The following is an 8,080-nucleotide window of genomic DNA, read 5'->3' on the forward strand; positions in this document are numbered from 1 at the left end:
ATGAGTTAGGTCAATTTGAAAGGAGCCAAGTGTGAGACTTAGTTCCTAGACCTAAGAAGACCACCATTATTGGAACTAAATGGGTCTTCAAAAATAAGTTAAATCAAAAGGGAGAAGTTGTAAGAAACAAGGCAAGACTTGTAGCCAAGGGCTATAGTCAAGTCGAAGGTCTCGATTATGATGAGACTTATGCTCCCATGGCCCGATTAGAGTCCATTCGTTTGATGCTAGCTTTTGCTGCACATAGAGGTTTCAAGCTCTATCAAATGGACGTTAAATCGGCCTTCTTAAACGGATTCATCAAAGAAGAGGTCTATGTTGAGCAACCACCGGGGTTTGTGAGTACCGAAGCTCCAAACCACGTATACAAGCTCAAGAAAGCTCTTTATGGGCTTAAACAAGCACCTCGAGCTTGGTACGAAAGGCTGTCAACTTATTTACTAGAGAAGGGATTTGTAAGAGGTCAAATAGACCCAACACTATTTCTACGTAGAGATGGTGAAAACATTTTTGTAGCCCAAGTATATGTCGATGACATAATTTGTGGCTCAAATAACAAGGGCTATTTGAATGAATTCATTTCTCACATGGAAAGTGAGTTTGAGATGAGTCTAGTAGGAGAGTTGACATTCTTCCTCGGACTTGAAATCAAACAAACTCGAGATGGAATTTATGTCCATCAGACGAAATACACTCAAGAGATGCTTAGAAAATTCAATATGAGTGACTCTAAGGAAGTGTCCACTCCAATGGCGACAAACACTCGCCTTGACAATGATGAGAGTGGAAAACCAATTGATCTAACGCAATATAGAAGCATGATTGGTAGTCTTCTATATCTCACAGCTAGTCGACCGGACATACTCTTTGCTGTGGGCATGTGCGCTAGGTATCAAGTCTGTGCCAAGGAATCTCACTTAATTGCAGTTAAGAGAATTCTGAGATACCTTAAAGGCACAATTAGAGTAGGTCTTTGGTACCCACGTACTGAGTCTTTTGACTTGATAGGTTATACCGACTCCGATTATGCTGGGTGCAAATTGGATCGGAAAAGTACTAGTGGGGGCTGCCAATTTTTAGGTTCATCTTTAGTTAGTTGGTCAAGTCGGAAGCAACATTGTGTTGCTCTCTCCACGACCGAGGCCGAATATATTGCCATGGGAGAGAGTGTATCACAGTTGTTGTGGATGATACACACCCTAGAGGATTATGGACTTTCTTATAAGGGTGTACAAGTGCTATGTGACAACATTAGCACGATCAACCTAACTAAAAATCCAGTCCATCATTCGAGGACCAAACACATTGAAGTGCGTCATCACTTCATAAGAGATCACGTAGCTAGGGGAGACATTGCACTCACATATGTTGAGTCAAAGTCAAACCTAGTTGATATTTTCACCAAACCCCTTCCGGAGAATGAATTTAGTCATTTAAGGAGGGAGTTGGGAATGTGTTTGGCTCCTTAGGTCATTAGAACTTCACCATGATCAATAAGAACTATTAAAATGACAAGAGTAATTGGGACAATAATTTGGGCAACTTGGGAACATCTCACACAAACTATAAGGTTTAACAAAATATTTTTGTTTGCTAGAAATGGGGTGAGATGCTAGGAACAACCAAATTATTCAAAATGTATCATGCATCTCTTGAATAATTAGGTTGAAGAGACATTAATTGAGTATGGGGAACACCATTACATAATTCATGTGTAATTGGTTCCTAGATCTTACTCATATATTCCAACCAAGGAAACTTGGTTGGGCCTTTGCCTAGATTTGATCTGATTTTGATTAATGGGTTGTTTGATATGGCTGTAAATGATTTTGAATGAAAAATAAGACAGGCTATTGAAGTAATTCTAGCATTTTGAATATATTTTGACAAACTTGAAACTGTACATAACAAAGGTGAAAAATTTCAATTTTCAGGCCTTAAGTTGTTTGTTTTCTAATGTTTGCAACCTTAAGGCTATAAACAAGTTCAGACCATAACTTTTAGGTAAGAGTTATGCTTGTCGATCCTCCAGGTTCTAGGCTCTGAACTTGGAAGTTTTCCTAGAGAAACTTCCACGAATTATCAAACACGAGTTACTGAAATTACTATTTTCAGTTACTGAAATTACGGGAGATACTAGTATCAGACACTGATCGGTCTACGGACCGATCAGGTCAGCCTGGAACGCTCGAGCCCGCTACTGATCCCTTTCTGATCGGTCTACAGACTGATCAGAGAGTTCCCTGATCAGTCCGGAGACCGATCAGATCAATTCGGCACAAAAGCCACTGATCAATCTCTGATCGGTCTACCGACCGATCAGAAATCTCGCTGATCGGTCAAGGGACCGATCAGAAATCTCGCTGATCGGTCAAGGGACCGATCAGTGAGTACTGATCGTCTCCAGATCGGTCCGTGGACCGATCAGGATGTTCCTGGATCGGTCTAGGGACCGATCAGGAGGCTTCTGATACCTTCTGATCGGACAACCGTCCGATCATTTCTTCACTGTACACCCATCTAAACCCTTAAAACCTCCCGATCCCTTCTTTTCCTCGTTCACGCAAAACCCTAGCCGACTCTTCCCACCAGCTCACCCTTTCTCTTCTCTTTGCACGCCAAACCCTAGCCAAAGCTCTAGCCCTCGGAAGCCCTAGCCTAAAGTTCAAATGGCACCAAGGTAACTTTTTACCTCTCTAGAACTTGGCATTGCGTTTTCATTTCTCACTGAATCTTCTGTTGTTCTGTTGTCTCGGTTCTTGATTGTTGGTGGCTCCGGTGCTCACTCATTGCCCCATTTTACCACATTGCTAACCCCTTAGGAAGAAACCAGTAGGTGAGGGTACTTCCAAGTCCAAAGATAAATCCAAGTCCAAAGAAACCTCCTGACCTCAACCGTCCAGTTCGGGGAGATTCCTCAACCAACAGTTTGAAAAATCCTTTAAGGAAAGGACCTTCAAGTTGCTCCCATGTAGATCAGTCGATAAAAACTACATGAATGAGTTTTGTCCAGCGATTACGGAGACCATAACCTACTATAAACTTGATTCCTTGGTATATTTAGAGAGGGATATTAACTTTAACCTAGTTTCTGAATTCTATAACAACCTTCATCAGACTATTGATGGTAGTTATAGATCAAGAGTGGCTAAGCAAAACGTTGATTTCAGCTTAATTGCCTTCTTTGGTTATTTAGGCTGTCGTATGTGTTCGGGGACGGTGTTCTCATTCTATCCTGCTTTGCCTGAACCCGTGCCTCATCCTCTTGATGTCTCATCTGACTCGATTTATGAGTACTTCTTTGGACATCCGAGACCGGATGGATTAGATGAGTTAGATGTCGATTTTCCTACATTTGCAGCCCTTGGCCTTTCTGCTCCTGATTACATTCTTTTCAAAATTGTCACAAACTGTCTTCTACCTATTACCTCTAAACCATTGGCAGAGATTCGACCGTATCATTGTCTGATGCTTTATGGGTTGCGTAGGCGTCTTGACTTTGATATCATGTCGAGTGTCTATACTTCTATCATATCCCATAGCGAGCCAAGTGGTTACACCATCTATATGCCTTATGGGCATGTAATTACTGACTGGCTTGAGACCCTGGGTATTGACGTCTCTAAGGGAAGGATAGTAAAGATGGTTAGGCAGGATTGTCGACTTGGGAAACGTGCATTTTCCAAGTCTGGAATCTTAGGACAGGATGGGGCAGTTAGGTGGAAGGATGGGAGGGCACTAGGTGAGTTGCCTCGACGACAGGTTGCTGCTGCTGCTGCATTTGGCGAGGACGATCCTGATCTGCGCTGGCAGATCGTCGAGCTGGAGAGTCGCTTTGATCGCCACGAGGAGATGATGGCTGCTGAGTTCGATGGACTACGCATACGGATTGACCAGCGCTACGACGATCTGCGCAGCCAGCAGTTGGTGACTCAGCAACTGCTTCGAGGGTGGATGGCCAGATACCCACCTCCGCAGCACCACCCGGACCATACACTTTCGAGCAGCAGCATCCTGCCTCCGGAAGATATTCCTCCAGCCGACACTGGAGATGTTCCTCGTCTTGAGGAAGATGACTGATACTTTTTGATGATCATATTGATTGTATGTTTTGGATGATGGTTGCTAGATACTTTTGTCTGACCTGGTTGTATGCTACTTACTGTTATGCTACTCATTCTTCCTTATATATTTGCTGTTCTTTTCTTGGTTGTTACTATACTTTTCATATGTCTTTTATTTCTTTATTCATTTACTGTCATAAAATACACTTAGATGGAATTCTAGGGGGATTAAGCAGAGGACAGTATGGATTAAGGGGGAGCTCTTTAAGTTATCTTACCTTGTTCGCTCCTTTTTCGGTGTTTGACAAAGGGGGAGAAGATAACTAAGTTTAGTAATGAATGAAAGGTTGATTTAATGGGAGAGGATGACTTCGATTTAAGGGGAGAGGATGACATTGAGTTTTTTTGAATCCTCTTACCTAATTCGCACCTATTCGACTAAGTTAAGTGATGAATTGACTTCATCAAGTCAATATGAAAAAGGGGGAGAAGATAACTAAGGTATATCCGTCTTAGGGGGAGGATCCTGATTTCCCTAAAATTATGGGTATATGAGCATTTCTGATCTAAACTTAAATCGTGTTGTCAAACAACAAAAAGGGGGAGATTGTTGATACAGTCTGACCTGGATGTTGTTTTGCTGTTGACACTGATTTAAGTTTGTATCAGATATTTAACTCAGATTAATTACTAATCTAGGTTGACTAGGTTGACCTGATTGAGAAAGTCCTAACTGGGATGTTAGGCAGTTGGAAAGTCCTGGTGAGTGAAGCCAGGTGAAAACCCTAGTGAGTGAAACTAGGTGCAAGTCCTGGTGAGTGAAGCCAGGCAAGGGAAAATCCAGATGGATCAAGGGTGATCGGACATCTGGTGTTGAAAAGTCCAAGAAGGAAACTTGGCATGCGGAGTCAGAGAGAGTTCGGTAGCTCGTTCTCTAGGACCAGATGAAGTCGGAGAGGGCTAGGGAGCTCGTTTCTCCGGACTAGGTCAGAGAGGGCTCGACCAGGACTGAGTCGAGAAGCTGGATCGGTCGGCAAACCGATCCAGTGAAACCTTGGACACCTGAGGCTACTGAACGATTACTGATCGGTCTGCAGACCGATCAGAAATCGATCAGTAGCCTACTGTGATTTTACTGATCGGTCTGGAGACCGATCAGGAGGCTGTAAGCGCTTGGGAAGAGCGACATCTGATCGGTCTCGGGACCGATCAGATTAGTGCCTGATCGGTCCGCAGACCGATCAGAAGCTGCGCGTATTTGGAAAGAGCGACATCTGATCGGTCTGGGGACCGATCAGATTAGTGCCTGATCGGTCCGCAGACCGATCAGCGATGATCCAGAAAGCGTGGATCGGTCTGCAGACCGATCCACGGTATTGTTTGTTTTGCATGCACTTTTTCTGATTGCCGTATTTGTTTTCACCCATCTGTTTTTAACCATCTGCTGTGAGTCTTTTTAGCTTGCAGGTTGCAGGTCACACTCTCATGGTTGAATTCAAATTGAGCTTCATTAAGACAAGAAGACAAGTGCTCTTTACACTGTGATTTGCTGCAACAGATGCATTTGAGGCATCAACGTTCACTGGGTTTCTGATTGCGATTGGGCTGCGATCTGCTTGACTCCTGGGGATTGGTTCGAGCTCAGAAGACGCCAGTGATGACTGTGATATCATTGGTGTGAGTTAAGAGAACCAGGTAAGGAGGAAGAGGGATTGGCTGCAGCGCTGATTTGCGCAGTTTTGGACCAGATCGGTGACAGCAGAGATCAGGTTTGAGAAGCAGTAAAAATAGCGAGAGGAGAGAATAGAACGATAACAAGAAAGCTTGAAAAAAAAGTCTGTGCTATGTGCGAAGTTCTTGAGCTCTCGGGTGAACTGCGATCTCTGTTCTGCTACTGATCCTCGCGTGGTTGTAAGCATTTTTATTCTCCTTTGCCACCGAGCTTCTGTAAGTCTCGTGCTTTAACTTAGATATTTCTTGAGACGTTGTGGGGAGGTTACTCCACCGAGAAGGAGGATTTGTAGCCGGAAGTTATCCGGAGTGCGATCTACCGAAGATCAAGGAGTCGTCCACCTTACGGACACGCCGAGGAGTAGGGGCAAGTTATCCCCGAACCTCGTAAATCTTAGTGTTAGTGTGCTTGTGTTTTTCTTTCCTTTAGTTGTCTAATTCCGCTGTGCTAACAATTATCTGTGTAGAAGTTTTGTTTAAGTTTTTGAAGAGGCTATTCACCCCCCTCTAGCCATCTAAGATCCCAACACTTTTCACAATTGAAAAGTTGAGTTCATTGATTGATGAGGACTTGAAAGCTCATTGTAAGAATCTTGAAAGGAAATTACAAAGAAAAAATGGTACAAGACAAAATGTTTCAGATTTGGATGGAGATGACTTATATTAAGAACTGAAAATCATACAACATATCCTGCCAAAGGAAACAAAAACAGCAAGTGAAATACTAATTTTTTTGCAAAGAATAAATTGTTTCCCGAATTCATTTATTGCATACAGGATATTATTAACTATTCCGGCGACTGTCGCATCTGCAGAAAGAAGTTTTTCTAAATTGAAGTTGTTGAAATCTTGTTTGAGATCAACCATGACCCAAACAAGATTGAATGCATTAGCAATGATTTCGATTGAGAGTGAGTTTTTAGAAAAATTCAATTATGAAAAATTGATCGATGACTTTGCAAATAAAACTGCAAGAAGATCAGTTTTTCATAGTTAATTGTAATAATTATTTTTCATTTTCTAATACTAAATATTAACAATATGGAATATAATGTTTTCATTATTATGGATTTTAGTTTATGTGTTCTGTTGATGAATTATTATATAGTATCGATTTTATTTTTTTTATCTGAATTTAAAGGGCCTTTTTTTTTTGCACCGGACCTTTCAAAGTCTAGGACCGGCCTTGACAGGAACAACTCCATCAAAGTCACCGCTGCACAAACCCAGCCAACGCTTAGTTAGGGACAAAATTTGATCGAAAACCCCTTCACTCGCAATCTAATGAACGATATCTTTGTCTTATGACATATGTTATGCAGAAATCTTAAAGCTATTATACTTGCTAAATTGATATATCTATATATGCTATTTTTACTTACATAATGTGCATAAGGACCACAAAATTTATACACCTATCTAAATGAAAGTATTGAAATGGAAAGCTGATTCACACCCTATGATATGATGAAGACATCTAATGATTTTTTTTACCTGTATTTTAAAACCCTAATCCCATTAGATAATAATTCGTGAATAATTGGTAACATTGTGGAAGGCTGATCTAACCAACTAGTATCACTTGGCTACATGGAGACAAATATAAATAAATGAGTTGAATTTCATTATTTTGTTTAAAAGAAAAATAAAATTATTATTATATTTATGAGATATGTATATACCTACAACCAGACCAGGTGTAATTGAGCTTTGTGATATTGGCATGTAGAGCTTTCTGTACCTCAAGATTGTTAAGGTATGCCTCCACATAATTAGAAGTACAAGGATCAAAATTCTCAATCTGCATTAGAATTTAAGTATGACATTTCAATATGTTAGTTAGTTCTATTCACAATTGATATGATTGAGTGAAAATTCTTAATCTACATCAGAATTTAAATATGACATTTCATTCTGGGCAAATTCTAGCTTTAGTTAGAGCTTGCTCCTTGTAGCTATCCAACATGAATACGATGAACTCCGATTCTTGAGTTAACAGGTCAAATCGATTCGATCTAATTTGGCTATGAAAATACTAGGAAAATGGAGATAATTAAATGTAATGATGTTCGGAAGAGACAAACCGAGGGTGATTTTGGAGTTGGTGTCATGCCCGACGAGAAGCACAGTGGCGCGTATATGTTGTAGACATCCAACTCCTCAACGGCGAGGCTGGCCTCATCGAGCGCGTTGTCACACTCTGGAGTGGTCTGTCGGGCGTCCGACGAGAAATTGTAAAACTTGTGGATCGCGCGAATGGTCTCATCGGTGATCAACGCGTGCGT

This window comes from Zingiber officinale, chromosome 8B (genome assembly GCF_018446385.1).
Source record: "Zingiber officinale cultivar Zhangliang chromosome 8B, Zo_v1.1, whole genome shotgun sequence".
Classification (NCBI taxonomy): domain Eukaryota; kingdom Viridiplantae; phylum Streptophyta; class Magnoliopsida; order Zingiberales; family Zingiberaceae; genus Zingiber; species Zingiber officinale.